Source organism: Chiloscyllium plagiosum, chromosome 20 (assembly GCF_004010195.1).
Source record: "Chiloscyllium plagiosum isolate BGI_BamShark_2017 chromosome 20, ASM401019v2, whole genome shotgun sequence".
In the NCBI taxonomy this organism is placed as follows: Eukaryota; Metazoa; Chordata; class Chondrichthyes; order Orectolobiformes; family Hemiscylliidae; genus Chiloscyllium; species Chiloscyllium plagiosum.
In genome coordinates, this window is record NC_057729.1 from 47,560,891 (window position 1) to 47,581,844 (window position 20,954).

Below are 20,954 nucleotides of genomic sequence, written 5' to 3' on the forward strand. Positions count from 1 at the left end.
CAATCTGCTGCTACCAATTAGAACAATACACCCTTAGTTGCATTTCAAAACCCTGTCCACTGGAATGCCCTGGAATAATACATTCCCAAGTCCAATTATTTCTTGACAGGCTATTGATCATTAACTAAATAGAGTGCTTTGTCAGCAGGTCGCTCACATTTGAAAGGGGCCAATCAGTAACTGCAGAATTAACTCTTTACAGTGGTTTGATTTCCTCTTGATACTGGAGCTTGTAGAGGTATTAAGTGTGTGTTTCACTTACACCAATTTTATACATTACATATCCACCCATAATGGCTGAGAGACTGTTGAGATTGCATCAATCTCCCAGAGGCCAAAAAAAACACTCTGGAAAATCTAGGAACGATATTTTAAGTAGATCAGTTACATAATTCATGCAGAAGCCATGTCAGAGCTTTAAGCTCATCAAAATGGTGAACTCATTGCATTGTAAGCATAGTCAGCTGCCAACGTTGTGAGGACACAAAATATAGGTGTATGTGCCTCCCCACCATTGATGGTAATGATGCAAAAAGGCAGCTCATCATGACCTCAGTTAAAGTTCTGGGGAACCTGGGTTCAAATCCCACTATGGCAGATGGGAGCATTTGAATTCAATAAAGAATCTGGAATTAAGTATCTAACAATGACCATGAAACCATTGCTGATTGTCGGAAAACCCATCTGGTTCACTACCATCTATTAGGGAAGGAAATCTGTCATCCTTCCCTGGTCTGGCCTACATGTGTCTCCAGACCCACAGCAACATGATTGATTCTTGACTGCTATCTGAGCAATGAGGGATGGGCAAGAAATGCTGGCCCAGGCAGAAACACCCATGTTCCATGAGTGAATACAAAAAAACATTGCATGAATGAATAAAGAAGAATAATGTGAACAGATATTGACATGTAACATGTTTATATGCTGTGTTGCTGAACACAGTTGCTTATTCTCACACTGGTGTTGAGCCTTGAGGAAGTATAAAGGGGTGGGTAAAAAGAATAGGGTGAAATTGAAGCAGTGGGTAAACAGCAGCACTGGCATAGCCTTAAATCTCCATACCTTTGGACAGATGGCAGTGGCATAATCATTTACAGGGCAAAGAAATCTCTTGGAATGGTTTTGGTCACAATTGGCAACCCTAGGGGAAGTAATGGATGTAAGGATGGTGCAGGAAGACGGAATTGAGGTGGAAGAGCATATTGATTGGAGCAGCAATCTCAAAGAGCCAAGTAGCTCCTATTTCTTAAGCTATATTTATGTGACATTGCTGCACTGATGCAACATTAACTCTTCACATTGGCATTAAGACAATGGATGAATTGTCAGTGCTCTGTGGTTAGCAATTCAAAAGATGGTGCAAACTGGATAAGACTTGTAAATGCTGCAGCATATGTTTTCCATCAGGTTTGGCAATGACTATACTTGACAGGAGGAGAACCAAGAGAACACAAGGATTAATAGTTCAGCTGACACAAGAATTGGTACAGCTGATTTGTCATTTATGGCATTCCTTTCAAAATGATTGCAATTAAGTCAATATAAAATATATCAGTTCCAAAGAAAGGTTATACAGAACATGAAATGTTAACTTCATTTTTCTCTCTCCACAAATGATGCCAGACCTGCTGAGGTTCTCCAGCACTTTTTGTTCTTTTTTCTGATATCCGTCACCTGCAGGATTTTACTTTTATTTATCAAAGAGGTGGCTCTTTATTCTATACATTTCAAGATGTTTCACAGGGAAGCAATGGCCCAGTGATGTTGTTGCTAGACCATTAATCCAGAAACTCAAATAACATCCTGGGGGCCCAGGTTTGAATCCTGCCATGGCAGCTGGTGATGGAATTTGAATTCAATCAAAGAAAGTTTGAAATTAAGATGGTCATTAGTAGAACCAATGAAGCCAGTGCCAATTGTCATTAAAACCCAAATGGCTCCCTAATGTTCTCCAGGGAATGAAATCTGCCAACCTCACCTGGTCTGCCTTACAAGTGACTCCAAACCCACAGCAATATGGTTGATTCTCAACTGCCTTCAATTATATTCATCACTACTAGGGATAGTTAATAAATATGGGCCAGCCAGCAACATCCATATCTTATATGTAAATTAAAAATATCCAACAATTTCTAAGTCTTTCTTCAGATGTTGGTGGCATTTTGTTGTCCATCACTAAATGGCTTGAATTGATATGCATGATTGGTATTTCAAAGATTTTTAATAAGCCAGCTATTCAGACATGCTATAACGCACCTGTAGAACAGGTGGGACTTGAACCTGGCCTTCTGGCCCAGAGGTAAGAATACTACCACTATGCCTCAGAAGCCCTGATAATTTGCTAATCAATCTGTTCATGGTTGCTACTCCATGCCTCTGGAGCTGGTGGGACTTGAACACAGATCTGCCAGCTCTGAGATAGAGACACTACCACTGTGCCACAAGAGTCCTATAGAGTAGCATTATAAAGCACTTTCAATAAAATACCTAACATCTGGATGAAGGAAGATTTAATTGGGCACAATCCCCTAACTTATCAGGTAACCTAGATTGATTTTATGTCACCCCTTTGTATTTATCAAGTCCAGAGTGGTATATGTTCTTTGACAGAGACACAATCTCAGACAATGACCTGAAACCAAGGAACAGCATTCAGCCTGTCGGTGGAAGTCAATCTGGCCATGCCATCCACCAACTGCTTCCAAGTTCAACCTGCTGATATTATTGCTGACATTACAAATGCCCCTTCAATCATCTGCCTGCAAACATCATTGTGTATCCCTGTTGTGCAGCAGCAGCTAGGGACACAAACCCATTTGTGGTGCTCAGGAATGTAATCCCAGAAACAGTTTTGGAGCAAAGTTTGAGAACCGGCTTCAAAAGAAAACGTACATGGAATATTGGTGTGGGAATGGACAAAAGATGTCGTGATGCTCACAGATGTTTTTCATGACATCATTTATGCATCTGTAGACAATATTCTTTACTATTCCCTCAAAGATCCCGACGGTGTGTCGGCTGCTTTAACAATGAATTGCAGTTAATGATCTGAGTGAACATTTGGGGTCATGTCTCTTGAGAGAAACAAGTGCTCAAACTCCTCAAAAGTAACACCTCTGCGGAACCGTGAGAAAAGGCCAGCAATGAAATGTACTCTTGAAGCAAAGGTTCGTGTAGGCCATTGAATTCCTGAAGGATCTTTTCCAAAGTCAAGACAATTTTGATGGTAACCTCCTATAGTGCGTTAACAAAATAATTCTGCTATGTTGCAGACCACACTAGATTGCAACTGAGAAAGATCTGGAGGTGGCATTGCTCCGAAAGGGACAAAAGGGGGGGGCATTAGCTCCCTTGAGCAATGATTTCATTTCTCCCTTGACATCTGCCCTCAAAAAGTTGAATTTTGTGCATCTGTTTTAATTAAAAATGCCAGTCATCTTCTTTTGGGCAGAAGACTTGATGAAATAGACTTTTGCCATGAACTCTGTTGTGTATTTGTGCAAGTATGATGAACTATCACTTTAAGAGTCTGATCACCTGACATTATGATAACAACATTGCTACTTTGGGCAAACAAACAGCTCTTTCTAACCTTGTTGCCAACTGAGTGAACACCTCTATAATAACGTTGCTGTTCAACGCTTCAGCCTCCTTGTCCTTCTTGGAACTTAATAACCACATAGCACAAAGCATGGTTTGGGCTGAGTGCAGGTGGGGAAGGTGAGAGTGTAAAAGGATTTGCATTGTAATAACAGAATCCAATGTCATTGACTCCAGTGGAAATTGGTGAATCCTATTAAAATGTTATTTCCACATTGTGAAGTATCAAGCTATTTATCAATATAATAATTCTACTTCAAAACTAAATATTACAAATTACAAACTTATTAATGCTGTCAATATTGAATTAATTGCCACAGAACACTGTGGAGACTAGGTCATTGCGTACATTTAAGACTGAGATAAATAGGTTCTTGAGTATCAAACAGATTAAGGGTTATGGGGAAAAAGTGGGAGAATGGGGTTGAGAAACTTATCAGCCACGATTGAATGGCAAAGCAGACTCGATGGGCTGAATGGCCTAATTTCTGCTCCTACATCTTATGGTCTTATGGTCTAATAACTGTGATGTGATGCTCTAATGCCTTGCAGTAAGGTTTTAGATCTATTCGGCCTCGTTTTCATCTCTGGTCTCACACCAATCAATTCAGATTGTGGATCTTTGAATAGCTTTTACTGTGAACATGTGTGAACATGCTAAATCTCCAGACTTGAATAGCTTGCATGGCTTTTTTCGTGAGCCAGGACTTTTTAAAAATTCTTTCATGTGGGCATCACTGGCCAGCTTTTGATGGCCAATCTTAATTATTCTTGAGAAGCTTGTGATGTGCCCCCTTCTTGAAATATGACAATGCATGTAGCGTAGATACACCCACAGGACTGTTAGGAAGGGAGCATCACAATTTTTGTCTCAGTGACAGTGAAGTTAACAGCGATATAGTTCAAGTCAGGATGGTGCATGGCTTGGAAAGTAACTTACTAGTGCTGGTTCACAAGTATCTGCCGCTCTTGTCTTCCTGGGTGGTAGAGGTCATGAATTTAGGAGATGCTGTTGAAGGAGGTTTGGCAAATTTCTGTAGCACTTCTTTTATTGAGTACACACTCATAACACTGCACATTGGTGGCGGAGTCAGTAAATGGTTAAACTGCCAGATAAGGTGCTGATCAAGGGAGCTCCTTTCTCCTGGATATTATCAAGCTTCTTGAGTTTTCGTTTATTCATTCATGGGATGATGGCATCACTGGGCTGGAATTTAATACCCATCCCTACTTGCCCAGAGGGCAGTTAAGTGACAACCACATTGCTGTGGGTATGGAGCCACATGTAGGTCATACCAGGTAAGGATGGCAGTTTCCTTCCCTCAGGACATTAATGAACCAGATGGATGTTTCTCCAACAATGGTAATGGATTCTTAATTCCTGCTTTTTATTAAATTCAAATTCTATCGAGGCAGGATTCCAACCCAGGTCCCAGAACATTACCTGGGTCTCTGGATTAACAGATCAACAATCATACCACTAGGCTGTTACCTCCCCTGTGTTGGTGAAGCTGCATCCAACCAAAGAAAGTGGAAAGTGTTTCATCACATTCCTGAATTGTGCCTTGTAGATGGTGGACACACTTTAGGGAGCCAGTACTTGAGTTACTTGCATCAATGTTCCAAATCTTTGATATGCTCTTTAAGCAAAATTATTTATATGGTTGGTCCAGTTCAGCTCTTGTCATTGGTAGCCTCCAGACTTTGATGAAAACCATTTATAATAGCCTCCCCTTGATGAAACCTTTGTCCTATTTTGCCATCCACTTCCAAGTAATCAGAAATCTGACTAATGGTCTCACTTCCATAACTTTTGTCCATTCCCGATTAACATTTTCCTTTTTAAACTTGATATGGAGGTGCCGGCATTGGATTGGGTTGGACAAAGTTAAAAATCACACAACACCAGATTATAGTCCAACAGGTTTATGTGGAAGTATTAGGTTTCAGAGTGCTGCTCCTTCATCAGGTAACATCATCTACGTGATGGAGGACAAACACTTTGAAAGCTAATACTTTCAAATAAACCTGTTGGATTATCACCTAATGTTGTGTGGTTTGTAACTTTTTAAAGATGTATATCCCTTTTGAAACCTGTTCTCCAAAACTATTTCAGGGATTGCATTCTTAATTGCAACACTCTCAACTTCTCATCTTCCTCATGGTAATATTCTTTGTGCCAATTATTGTAAATTTGTTACAGACTACACCTGACAATGAACACAGTTTCTCCCAGTCAACTCTGACTTTGGCTCTTTGTACAGATTGCCCAGACCTGAAGACAAACAGTGTTCAGCACCTTGTCCATGCTAACTAGGATCTCTTGCTCAATGCCTCGAAAGTATAATTCTACGTCCACTACTTGTTAACATGTTGGTTTTGATATAAAAGTTTTATTTTTAAAAAAGACAAAGCTTCAAGGGAATTGTGCTGGGGATGTAGAATGTTTGACATCTGCTGTAGTGCAAAGCAGTGGCTAATATTTGAGCAGTCTTCAGAGCTGGCTGATCCTGGCAGATGCTCAGGATTTGACAATGAATTTATCAGATGTACTAATCCACTCCAAATGGTTCTAAGCCATTTACTGCCTATATTACTGCTTGAAAGAAATTACAGAAAAACGAGCTTATTAGAAGTGAGAAACTTAGTTAAGAAGGCTATTTTTTGTGGGGGGAGTATGTATAAAAGAGTTGGGCAGAGATTTCTGTTCCAGTAGTCATACTCCTAATAATAGAGACTCAGGGACATTGCCACATAAACATCCTGATTTTTAGGGCTATGGAGAAAACACAAGGGAATGAATTTACCTAGACAGTTCCTTCTCAGCGAAAACTGACAAGACAGACTGAATGGCTGCATAGAAACACATGGAACGAAGAGACAATTCAGTCCTTAGTGCTCATAGTGTTTGAAAGAGTCACCAATTATTTGCACTCCCCTGCTCTTTCTCCAATTATGCTGCATCAGTGGAGACAGTGCTATTGAGGTAGGCCCAGAGGTGAGAGATGACACCTGAGCCTCGGCGATTACATTGTTAGTTGTGTCCGGCACTGGCAGCAGCGAAGCGATGGAGGAAGGGCATTATGGCGACATTGATTAGGTGGGCCCAGGGAGAGAGATGAGACTCTGACATTTGTGAGTCCAGTGCAGGGAATGGTGAGGAGGTGGTGGAGGAGAATCAGCCCAATGGGGAAGGATGGCACCTGAAGACTGACAACTTCAGTGTTGGTACAGTCCGGTGTTGATGGCAGTGAGGCAGTGGAGGAGAGATAGTGGCATAGGCATCATTGATGATGAGCTGGCTCAGGATTGATGAACCATCTTTAAGATATATCTTTCTGATTTTTGTCCTAATTTCTTAACATTATTCAGAATGCTGCTAGATGGTGACAACAATGGAAAAGCTTATCACTGTATTTTACTGTTTTCACACTGTAAAATACACATGACAATAAAATCGTTCATTTAATCATCCTGGAATTTTGTAATAGTTCACACATTTATCCAATTTCCATTTTAGTGCCATGCCCCTCGTATTAAAACAATTTGGTGCAGAAAAATATATTCTCTTTGTGCTGTTTCTGGTTGTTTTTCTAAACACCTCAAATCTATTCCTTTTATGTTAATTGTATATTAATTGAATGTATAATTATATTCAGGTAGTGGGCATTAATTATGGTATTTCATCTGTGCCTGTAAGGGGCTCTCCTGTGGCACAGCAGTAGTGTCCCTACCCCTGGACCGAGAGGCCTGGGTTCAAGGCCCACCTGCTCCAGAAACTGTGTAATAACATCTCTGAATAGGTTGGTATAGGAAGATATAGAACACCTGCCTTTATATGGGGGTGTTGAGGCACAGTGATAGTGTCCACACCTCTGAGACAGTAGGCCTGGACTCAAGTCCCACCTGCTTCAATAATGTGTCATAATATCTATGAACAGGTTGATTAGAAAGTCCCATTTGCCTCAATATACATTGAAATAGACTGTCTGAGTCAGTTGGATGTCGAGGTGTGAGATATAATGCGTAACTCTGCCAATAAAAGTTCATAGAACATGTAAAAATTAAGTTCCATTTCTATCCTTCACTGCTTGGCTTTCTGGAATAGAATATTTTTGTCACCATGCCTTCTGCCATTGGAAATTGTTTCCCTTTGTTTGCTTGTGGGCAGTACGCTGACTCAGTGGTTAGCATTGCTGTCTCACAGAGCCAGGGACTTGGGCTTGATTCTAGCCTCAAGTCACTGTCTGTGTGGAGTTTGCATATTCTCCCCGTGTCTGTGCGGGTTTCCTCTAGGTGCTCTGGTTTCCTCCCACAGTCCAAAGATGTGCATGTTAGGTGGATTGGTCAAGGTCAATTGCCCATATCACTTAGGAATGTGTGGGTTAGGTGCATTAGCCATGGGAAAAATGCAGGCTTATATGATCTGTGTGGGATTCTCTTTGGAGGGTCATTGTGCACTTTTTGGGCCGAATGGCCTGTTTCCATGAAAAGAAAAATTTCTTGATTTCAGACGTCTTCATCAAATGACCCTTAGCCTGTCTCCTCTGCTCCATCAGAATAATCCCAGTTTCTGTCTGATGACAGATTACATGATGAGTAAATATCTTTCCTTTGTAATAATTCAAGAGATATTTTTTTCAAATTGGTATTGAAGAAATGACCTCAGTGACTAGAAGAGGACCAGAAGCACATTCTGATAGCTCTCAGGAATATTCCATAGTAAGTCCAAATGCTGATTCTGGATCGAGATACAGCTTCTAAAGGAAATTTATAGTTTGTGTTCCATTGAGCTGGAGCTAAATGGGTTTTATTGAAAAAGACGTCCAAGAACTAATAAAACTCATGAGAGTATATAGCATCACCGAGATGTACAACATGGAAACAGACACTTCAGCCCAACTTGTCCATGCCGACCAGATATTCTATCCTAATCTAGTCCCATTTGCCAACACTTGACCCGTATCCATGAGTAGGCCATTTGTCCCACTGTTCCTGGTCTCCCATTCAATAAGATTACGGCTGATCTGATTGTCGCCTTCACTCCATTTTCCACCTTCTCCCTGTTAACCATTGACTCCCTTTTTAACCAAACATTTATTTCAAGTCACCCCTTACATGTAGACTTCAGTGTTAGCCTTGCATCTAAGGAGTTTTTACTATGTTAAAGGTGCTCTATAAATGCAGGTGCTCAGAAGGTGTCGTTGGTCAGTTTGAGTTCACTTTGTACTTGCCTGCCTCAAAGGGCAGTGCAGGAGGTCAGTGCCATGTTGTGCAATGTGCAACTTGGATCAGCAGACCATGCCTGCTTTTCCACTCCCCGGTGAATGAATCATTCATCTCTGCATGTTTCACTTTGAATAAAAATAAAATGCTTTTTGTTATTTCTCTTTATTAACAGCAAGCATGCTGTGAGAAGCCTCTCCAGTGGCATCATTTCTCCTTTTTTTCTCTGCTCTGTTGTCATTTTGTAACCCTACTGTGATAGACCCATACCTTTTTTTTACCAAATGAAAATACCTTGGTACTTTATTATCGCCAATTCAGATTTGCTGTGACAACAAATTTGTTTTCAATCTGCAAATTGCTCTGGAAAGTGTAGATAACGTTCAAAGCTTTGAATGTTACTTTTATGTGGTAAAGAAAGAAAGCAGAAAGATGTCGACAGGTACGCGTAACAATCAAGAACAATGCCACACTCGATTCTAATGTTTTTATGAAGTCGGTGGATGGCACACTTTGCTTCTTGAGTCTGAAGGTTGAGAGTTCAAATCCCACCCCAGAGCTCTGAGTATAAAGTTTAGGCTGTGTTGCTCAGTGCATGACTGGGGAAATCTCAGGAAGTGTTGTCTTTCACTTCAAGACACCAAAAGTCCAATTGTTTTCTTAAGTGGGTCTAAAAGGTCCCATGGCAGTACTTCAATGAAGCACAGGAACAATCATCTAGGTGTATAAATTATCTGATCATTAGCATCTACCTGTTTATGGGAATTGCTGGCAATTTCCTTATAAGAAAGGCTGTGCTTATTGTCAACGCCACTGCGAGGTGGCACAGTGACGGCACAAACACAGCATTGCAGTCCACCTTACTGTAGCTGCCTGGAAGAAAGATGGCGTTACCCTTACAAATCCACTTCAGGGTGGAATCCAAATTCCTGAGCATAGGCTGTGGGCAGGTTGTAAAACCTTTGGTCAATCAACTCTATCCATAGTAAAAGCAGGTGTTATTTCAGTTTCACTCATTATGCATGGAACAGTATCCATTGAGTCTGCCTCTGCACTGCAGTAGAAGATGAGCTTTATTGATGTTCAGTCACTGCAATGAGCTGCATCCATCAAAGTCTGAACAGAATGGAACATGTTGCCTGTTGAGCTAAAGCTCTGACTGGCTCCATTAACACAATTGACTGTGGTCAGTTATTTCAAGGTGTGGGGTGGTCCATTGATAGAACTGCCATTCATGGAAGGAATTGGTTCAAATGGGCTAAATCAGTTGAAAACTCCATTCCTTCCTAAACACACAAAAGGAAAAGCAAGCAGTACTACTGCCTACTGAGGTGTCAAAACACTTTTGAGGAGATCATTTTTACTGATACATTAGGACCATTTGCACATGTGCAAGTGGCAGCCATTTTTGCCAGCATTATCAATGCACACTCTGTACATTAAATGGTCACTCCAGTTCCAAAGGTATTTTGTTCACTGTAGATATGACTTGGAACCTGTTGGTGGTACCTTTTGATTTAATATCAAAGGTAATTGTTATGGACCTTGTTTAAGCTTCTAACTTCTTGTTGCTTAACTTGTTTATCTATTTTTAGATATGTAGCTGAAGTTGAAACTGAACTGAAGCTTGGAGGTCATAAGGACCAAATAAACAGACTGAATATTAACAAAGCATATAGCTTTGAACCAGTGATTGGGCACCAATAAAGATAACAAACAATTTACTGCATTATCACAAAATTAATATTTCAATGCAGAGTAATATAATGAAGCAATAATAATGATTGAGTCATATTCTCAAGGTTTTCTGCTGCAGTTTTCTGAGCTTCTGCTTATCATGCATTCAAATGCTCACAGCATAAAGAACAAGAATCTTTAGTACAACATGTGTGGTTAATTACATGTTTATGCTACCTAGTCATAACCTGAACATTAAAACTCTGATATTGGTCAGGGAACATCAGTGGGAATCCAAGCTATCAAATCAAAGCAGGTTCCCTCTTTTCACAAGGCTACTATTCCAGCAGTAAAGTGGGATTACACTCACTGATTTCTCCAATTCAGGCCCACTGATATGCACAGAACAGGTGATGGAGCAGCTCATCCATATGATAGTCAGCATCCTCACCACTATAGGTGTATCTTAGACACCAGGCAGCTCCATTCAGTTGTAAACGTTGGTTACGCACATTGAGAAATTACTTTTCTCACCTTTAGAGATTTCTAACACCTGGCTATTGCCTCCTTCCCCAAATCCCTTGACAACTTGGACATGGTGGACATGGTCACACATTATTTGACTAGATTTACTAGCATTCAGACAAATTTATTATGGGTTAAGGAAGCAAAGTGATATTCTGACCTTTGCCTCAGTGCTTTCTGCTCCTCCACAAGCTGACCAGAATGTTTTTATTAATTCTTGGAATGGTCCCCAAAACCTTCCCCAAACTTTGGCATAAATGCTGCCCCTCCACGCTTCATTTCAACTCTGATGAAGAGTCATCTAGACTCAAAACATTAGCTTGGTCTCTTTCCATGGATGCTGTCTGACTCGCTGTGATCTCCAGCATTTGTTGTTTTCAGTGCAGATTCCAGCATCTGTAGTAATTTGTTCCTACATTATGCACGGCCTGCTGGATTACGACTTTAACAACAATACCAGTTTGCCATTGTCTCTTCTACAGCATTAAATCCTGCATTATCCAGGTCTTGACAAATTTCTTGGTCTGAATGGTGAGAAAAAACTTTTTCACACGGCAAATAGTTAGGGTGTGGAAGCATGTTCGAATGAGGCATTCGAGAGGTCATTGGATGTTTTATTTTGAATGATATTGGTGTGCAGAGGTAAAGGGGAAATGGCAGGACATTAGTACTTGACAATAAAGCCAGACTAGATAATAGAGCCAGTGCAGATATGAAGAGCCAATTGGACTCCCGCTGTACCATAATAATTCTATAATTCTGTGAAATAAATTTGGCACAGGTCCCAATAAATGCTTTACACAGATTAGCATGTTATAATTCCCTTCCTAAATAATAAAGGCTTTTAAAATCCAATCATAGCAAGATCTAACTACTATTGTTTAATTTACTTCATCTTCTATGACTATTTTTAAACAGGAGTTACATATTGCACATGGTCTTGATCTTCACCTAACTTTCTCAATGCTGATTGTTTAAAATAAAGCTATAAAAACAACTTTAAAGCTTTTAAGTTAATATATTAGTCATAATATCGTGCACAAATGTAATCTTAAATCAAGAGAATCAGGAATTTAAGATTTATAATGATCTCAATCTGGAAGTCCTAACAGGAATGACTCCAGCTTGACTGTGAAATCATCTAACACCAGTACATACGGATGCCTGAGGTTTGAAAAACAGTTTCTTTCAGTGAAAAAAATAACTTGCACGATGCCTAAAGGCAGTTCAATATTTTGACAAAGTTTGCCAGGGACATGATTGTGTTCAGTTATGGATTTGCAGCAAAAAGACACAACTTCTCCCACAATCTGAGACTGATGGGTCTTTTCCATTTGGGTTTTAAGAGGGAGGGTCCCATTGAGATGTGTAATAATAGGATGCACTTTGATAAGCTATTTCTCAGCTTTATCTCACTTCACTCACTGTCTTAAAATAACAACCAAGTGTAATTTAAGTTAATAGAAAATGGATGGCAGTAACACAGTGCATATAAAATCTTTATTGCCCAATTTTATCTTCATTGCATAATTTTTTGTAAACATACAATTCAATCTCTTACGCAGCAGTCTTTAGAATGCTCTCATATTCCAAAGTAATATTGTCATAAATCACCCTTGCATATTTAAACAGATGATTCATCCACATCAAAAGCCAGTGTCACTAATTTGTCTGAAAAAGAGAAAAAGAAGAGGAACATGTTATATCATCCAATATACACCAGATATAACATTGACACCAAATCAGAGGGCGAAAGTGAGGACTGCGGATGCTGGAGGTTAGAGTCGAGAGTGTAGCGCTGGAAAAATACGGCAGGTCAGGCAGCATCCGAGGAGCAGGAAAATTGACGTTTGCCCGAAACAGCGATTTTCCTGCTCCTCTGATGCTGCCTGACCTGCTGTGCTTTTCCAGCACCACACTCTCGACCAAATCAGAGGGACTAGACTTTAGCATCTCAAGCTTTTTTACACAAAGAATACCTCAGAAGAATAAGCTTGCTTGCTTTTGGAAAATCAGAAACCCAGGAAGCCATGATCATTCCACTGGAAATCAGTTCAAGTATTAGATTTGATTTGATTCCCTACAGTGTGGAAACAGGCCCCTTGGCCCAACCAGTCCACACCGACCATCCGAAGAGTAACCCACCCAGACCCATTTCCCTCTGACTCATGCTCCTAACACTATGGCAATTTAGCATGGCCAATTCACCTGACCTGCACATCTTTGGACTGTGGAAGGAAACTGGAGCACCCGGAGGAAACCCACGCAGACACGGGGAGAATGTGCAAACTCCACACAGTCAGTCGCCCGAGGCTGAAATCGAACCTGGGACCCTGGTGCTGTGAGGCAACAGTGCTAACCACTGAGCCGCCATGCCGTCCCATCTGAATATATATCTAAAGCTATTTTGATTTTGGTTTACTGTTCTGAAGAAGTGGTGATGGCCTAGTAGTATTCTGGGTAGACTATTAATCCAGAAAGATCCTGGGCCTCCTCCATCGCCAAACTCTTACCACCTGAAGCCTAGAGGAAGAATGCCTCATCTTGCACCTTGGGATCCTCTAACCACACCTCATCTCAGATCCAAACTTCCAAACCGACACCGCCCTCCTGACCTGTCCTACCTGTCCATCTTCCTTCCCAACTATCTGCTCCACCTTCCCCTCTGTATTCTCAGTTACCTTCCCCCAGCCCCAACCCACCCCCACTCCCATTTATCTTTCAGCCCCCTGTGGCCCTCAAGCCTCATTCCTGATGAAGGGCTTATGCTTGAAATGTTAATTGTCCTACTCCTCAGATGCTGCCTGACCGGCTGTGCTTTTCCAGCATCACACTCTCGACTATTAATACAGAAACCCAGGCAATGATCTGGGGACGCATAGCTCTGGCTGATGGTGGAATTGAATTCAATTAAAAGACAAAAAAATCTGGAATTAAGAGGCTAATGATGATCATGAAACTGATGTTGATTGTTAGGGGGTGGGGATGAATCATTTCGTTCATTAATATCCTTTAGGGACAAATTAAGGACACTTTCTAAGAAAGTGGGTATGGTTTGAGATGTAGATTAATCATTTGTTTGGAATGTGCAAGAATGATTTCTGAATATATGACTTTGGAATATGAAAGCATGCTAAAGGTAACTGTGTAAAAGATTGAAATGTATGTCCTATTCTGGCTTATATGTGATTCCAAATTCACAGCAATGTGATTGACTGTTAACTGACTTCTAAACAATTAGGGATGGGCTATAAATACTGACTTAGCCACTGACACCCATACCCTGTGAATGAGTTTTTTTTAAAAATGCCATTACCTGTACCTTGGTTTACACTGACATTAGGAACAGCATTTACAAGACTTAGGGAAACAAGCTGTACATTTCATTACTGTGCTGAAGTCACTATCTTCCAGGAGCTCAAGACTGTGGTTAGTGTAATTAATATAACACTTTAACTGTCATTATACCTAATATGTGAGGCACGTCAGAATCTATTGTGATGTTGCTTCCAAAGCTTGACTTTTCAGAATCTCATAGACATTTTAGGTAACAATAATGTAATCAAATTAACTAGTAATATTTAATCAATATGATTTATTTATCATTTTTCTTTTCAAGATTTGCTTAAAGGAGGCTTGTTTCACGTTCTGGATATGAATAGGTAACATGTCTGTTACAACAAAACTAATCATCGTTACTCATAATTTAAGTTTACGAAAGTAGGGAAGTTGATATGAGAATACACTGTCCCGCATCCTTGCACTCTGGTGTTCCAATCTTTCCTGTACTTTCTCCTCAACCAAGTCAAGTATAATTGTGCTGATCATTTATCAAATAGAAATAGGTGGAAATATATAGGGGGTCAATCAGTACCTGCAAAGAGAAAAACAATGAAAGACTTGTCATTTATACCACCCTTTTTCACAAACAGTTTGGAGAGATTGAATAGGACCTGAGTGATGTAGGTTACAGTGAGATGTCGGGCAGAATTGGGTGACAAGACTGACAAGTTCCATCCCAGTACTGAGAAAACCTCACTCCGTCTTTTATGCTTTTCACCAGAGGTGAGATGCCAATTTAGTAATCATTATTGCTTGTTAAATGCCTTGTTAACAGGCCAACTCACCTCTTCAATATCCAGCCTACCAACTTACCAAACTCATCAAACAAACTCAATATCAGAAAAACTCAACAAGGAGACCAGAGTGTGGATTCCGATCACCGTTTGCTCCAAACAGCCTCTAGCATGGAAACTGGGCCCCAGTATCTCAGGGTGGAATTAATGGACACCAACCATGCACTCACCCTTCCTTTATCCACGGACATTGGCATCCAGTATTTGCCAACCTATCACAACCGAGGAGAAAGTGAGGACTGCAGATGCTGGAGATCAGAGCTGAAAATGTGTTGCTGGAAAAGCGCAGCAGGTCAGGCAGCATTCAAGGAACAGGAAAATCAACGTTTCGGGCATAAGCCCTTCTTAAGCCCTGAAGAAGGACTTATGCCCGAAACGTCGATTGTCCTGCTCCTTGGATGCTGCCTGACCTGCTGCGTTTTTCCAGCAACACATTTTCAGCTCAGAACCTATCACAACCATCATGCTATGGCTCCAAAGAACTGGCAGGCCAATCCTGGGGCACAGAGTTGCATTGGAGTTTTTCATTTTTAGTTCCAAAAATAACTGGCCATGTGACAATTTTCACTGAAGACCATATGATATAGGAACAGATGCAAGTCATTCAGGCCATCAAGTTCTAATACACCATTCAAGGCAATCATTGCTGATCTGATAATCCTCAATTCCATTTTTCTGCATAACCTGTGCTTCATTTGTTCATGCTTTATTAAGTTCATGATTTAAGCTGGATTTTTTAAAAGTTACACACCTTTCAGATCTTGCTGGAAAATCCTAAATAATTTCTGTCAATTTTTAGGATCGTGTTAGTGAGACACAACAATTCAGCAAGTCGTTGTGGTTTCCTGCATAACAGAATGTAAATGCCAGAATTGTGACTGAGCATTGCTCTCGCAGCCTCGGATACATCACACTCTATTTCAAAGATTTCCTTTCAAAGGTCATCTCCATGCTTCATTTACAAAGGTGATGGAAAAAATCGCAGTTATGTTATTTCATGAAACAGTTTTAAGAACCAGTTACACTTTTGATCATCATCAGGCAAAAATGCATTGCGAACTGGATTTGCAGTGCAACCGCTTTAGAAGTGCAATGAACGCTTTATCTGTGCAAACCTAATGTGAGATTATTGCAGTGTTCTGATAGGGAACATATCCAAGGAGATTCCCTTACCTTGCCTGTGAAGGACTGAGCACTTTAATTACAGTTGTGTTTTTGACTGCTTGGCGTTTGGCTACATCACTGAGTCGCAATTCCTTTTGTTGGTTCTGTCAGATTAAAGGAGCCAGATGGTACAATGCGCATTAAGCTGGGTCGATTAGAAAAAGTTATTTTTTTCAATTAATGTTAAATTATCAGATGTTCTTTTAAGTGATCCAAAACCTGAAAGGCAAGAGATTAGAAAGAAAAATGTTTTATAGATGATGCCCTGTGGTAGAGAGGAGACTGTTACCCACAGTTAGGATGCACATGTCTCAGAAACTGCCTGAGTTACATACCTCCCAGCAGGCACTTCAGAAGATATAAGGACATTATCCATACTTCGAAAAGCACGAGTGATAGCATATTGTGTGCATTTCTGCTCCAACATTCTACTAATGAAGTTCGGGCAGCAGTGGGAATATCATGAGGGAAATGGGACCGTTCTTTCACTGCATGCCAGGTATCTGCTATGCCCTTTGAACAGCTCAAGGGATGGTAGAGACATTAAAGGGGACTCTGCCCTCATTGCTATGGAAGACAAGGGAGCTCGCACTTCACTGCACTTCCAAAAATACTGCTACACCTAGATTGCAGAATCCATTTATCACTTTTGTACTGCAAAAACCCATATGACCGCAAGCTCATCTGTGGGCTACAGCTAGTTGCAGACTATTCTCCACAGCTAAACATTTCAGCGATACAGGATCTTGCTAGAGGTGCAGCAATCCTAATGATTAATAATTAATTGAAACGCTAATTGATTAAAGTGGGCATAATAAATGAACAGATTTTCTGACTCTCCTTTTTTTCCTTCCAAAGATTAACCACAGAAAATTCTCACTGATTTTTACAGCCCAAATTGCCAATTACAACACAGCATGTGTTCATTTGAACGCATTTGGGGAAAGAGATTGTGCAGACAGACTTAACCCTTTTCATTCCAGCCACAAGGATTCCTGCAGCCACTCTAATGCAAATGCATGTAAGTCTCCAATGACCCTGCAGCAAGTTAATTAAATAATACTGGGATTTTTCTCATGGATGGTGATCATGAAGAAATTTAATTATCGTGAATTAAACTGGACAGAACCAGGATGGCATTCAAGGGAAGGGAACTAATTAATTAAGCTAGTGCAGGACCACTTAACTTAGCATGATAAAATGGGAATGGGCAGAGGCTATGCTTAAATTAGCAAGGGAAATCAGAAGCTGGGCCAAGAGCTTGCTTTGCTCTGTATGATAAACTGTGATTAGGGACCACTGTCATGCTTAACCCTACATGCAAAATCAGAAGTCAGGCCAAAGAGCATGCTTAAACTCTCCTGTATGATCAAAGAGCAGAGAGGCCAGAGACACTAGCAAAACAAAACAAAGAAAGATCTCTGTTGACATAGCACCTTTCACAACTACAGGACATCATAAAGTGCCTGACGTTTTGTGGTGGACTCACTACTGTCATGTTAGAAAAGTGGCAGCCAAATTGCTCCGTGCACACTCTGACAAACAACAACAAGACAATGATAAGCTCATCTGCCTTAGGGATTGGTTAAATCTTTGGCAAGTACACCAAGGGGATGTCCCTGGTCTTGCTTTGAATGGTGCTATGGTATCTTTGACATGCACCTGAGAAGGCAGATAATATCTCAAAATAGAGTTCCATCTGAAATAGCTTTTGAATGGTGAACCGGAATTCTACTCGAGTGTTCAGACTGGACCTTGAGCCTACATCTTTCTGACTTACAGGAAAGATTACCACCCTTGAACCATGGATAACACCTTTAAGTTGGATCCACATATGGTTAGAAAGGGGATCTTTTCTCCTATTAGTACCACTGTGTCAACATGCAATACCCGTCAAAGATGTAAAACTTTGTCACATTCTTAATATGCATACCTACAGATAACATTAAATCAGCACTGTATGTAACTATTTATGGAGGAACTCTCAAGGTACAGTGGTTGTGTCCTCGTGTCAGAACTAGGAGGCCTGGTTTTGAGTATCACTTGCTGCAGAGATGTGTTATAACATTTCTGAAAAGATTGGTTTGAAAATAACTGTAACCATAGATGGTCATGGCACATAATTCATTCCACTTTAATGTTTTTGGCCAATAACACACTACCAAGCTGAATCTTACTTTCCAGCTACTGATTTGTAGCCACAAAAGTTACTGTACTTCAAGGCAGCATCCAAGTACCTTTTAAATACATTGTTTCATATTCTCAGACACTGGATTCCACACCCCCCCCCCCCACACCCGAATGAAAAGATTATTTGCCCACTCCTGTCTAGTCCTTCTGCCTATGTGACCTCTCTATTAAGGAAAGTACCTGCCCCTATGCACCCTATGACGACTTCTGCAAAAAGTATGTTAACTGGGGGAAAAAAGCCTCAGTGATGGCTGCGAGAAATTCTCCTCAGGTGAATCACTTGACATCATTTTTACTGTCTATATTAACATTGTAAAAAAGGAAGTGAATACTTAGGCAAGCGGCTAGTTAGCTTAAGGAACTGTGCCAAAATGAGAATCAGTGAGTTGCAAAGAGATTGGGAAAACATATTGTTATCACAGAATATTAAATCTAGACTCTATTTGAGCTCATGTTAACAACTGGGCTAGAGAGATAAGTAATTGGTTATTTCAGCTATTCGTCATTGTTGGTTGTTGTCAGTCCTGGTCTGAGGAGCAAAGATGGTGCCCAGTTGACTTAACAAACCCTTTACAACTTGTTTGGAAATGAGTGCAAATGAAACCCTAAAACTCTTCTGATCATTGTGTGAAATCATTACAGTCTAATAGTCTACAAGGGTCACTTAAACAGCACAGAATGACTTTGTTTTTTTATGGCTCCTTACACCACCAAGAAATACAAGTGGAATAATTGGATATTCTTACCCCTGCTAGCCTTTTTACTATTCAGGTCAGCCATGTGAACATTAAACTCAAATAATGAAAGAGGATTTAATTTATTTGTATCTAAACAAGTTCTTTTATCATAAGGCAATAAATTTGTCTTGTGGTAGCAATTTGTTGCCAGTGACATAGCCCAATAAATTGATTAATCACTGGAATACGTGGTGAAATGAGAAAAGCAAGGAATTATTATTAATAGCATCTATCGAATACAGTGGAGATTCATTATTCACACTGCTCACCAATGGTTAGCGTTTTGCTTGATGCAGATTACATTCATTTGGATCCTCCTACATCACACTTACATAAATCAACAAACATGCATTTATTAAGAGAGGCATGAAAGCTCTTTGGTGAAAAATAGCTTTCTTTCAGAGTGTCCTGCTGTCTGAAGCTTCTAGTTTTCTTTGGAGAGTAATTAAGTACTAAGTAAGATCCCATGTTCCAGTAAGTAGGTGGAAAACCATAGACACAGCCTTCCTTTCTTATGCATTTTGTTTTAGTGTTACTCCTCTGGGTGAAATTTGTGCTTTTTCTAGGGAGGACTGTTACACCTTAGTTTGAAATTCTCATCTTCAGTTTCATAACCATGCACTGATCTCTGTAACTTCCTCAGCCACACAACACCTCAAGAAAGTGAAATCCCTCTGGTTTTGAGCTGTTATACATTGCCAGTTTTTGTCACTATATGATTAGTAATGTCTCAATTACAAGCAAAATATAGTGCAATGCTGGAAATCTGAAATAAAAGTGGAAAGTGCTGAAAAAACTCAGCAGATCTGGTATTATCTGTGGAGAGGGAAAGGGAGTTCATGTTTCATGTCCCTTCTTCTTTGGAAGGGAACTTGGTTCTGAAGAAAAATCTTTGGACTTGAAATGTGAATTCTGTTCTTCTCTCTACAGATGTGGCCAGACTCGCTGGGCTTCTCCAGCATTTTTTTTCTTTTTATTTGGTGATGTAATCTCTGAAATACACTAACTACATCTCTCTGTACCTCCACCTCTTCCCCCTTTCAAAATTTTCTTAAAATTCTTAAATGTCTTGAATCAGGTTTTGCCTCACTTATTGTGAAACTAAATTTCTTACAGCTCCTGTGAAGTGCATGGGAAAGCTTTACTATATGAAAGAGGCTATATAAATGGACATTGTTAATATTGGTATTGTGGATATTGTTGTGTCAGCATTGAGCCCTTTTTGGTTTGGTTGGTGCATGTTTAAATATAGAGTAAGTGCCCTCTCCTCTGCCCTCAGACAATGAGCAAAACTTAATTATAAGCCATTAACAACCACACCTTGTACTTAAATAGCACTTTTAACATGGCAAAATGTCCCAAAGCACTTAACAGAGGTCTAATTGGACATAAAATGACACCAGGGCAATGGAGACATTGAGGAGAAAGTGAGGACTGCAGATGCAGGAAATCAGAGCTGAAAAATGTGTTGCTGGAAAAGCGCAGCAGGTCAGGCAGCATCCAAGGAGCAGGAGAATCGACGTTTTGGGCATAAGCCCTTCTTCAGGAATGAGGAGGGTGTGCCAAGCAGGCTAAGATAAAAGGTAGGGAGGAGGGACTTGGGGGACGGGCGTTGGGAATGCGATAGGTGGAAGAAGGTTAAGGTGAGGGTGATAGGCCGGAGAGGGAGTGGGGGCGGAGAGGTCAAGAAGGCGGT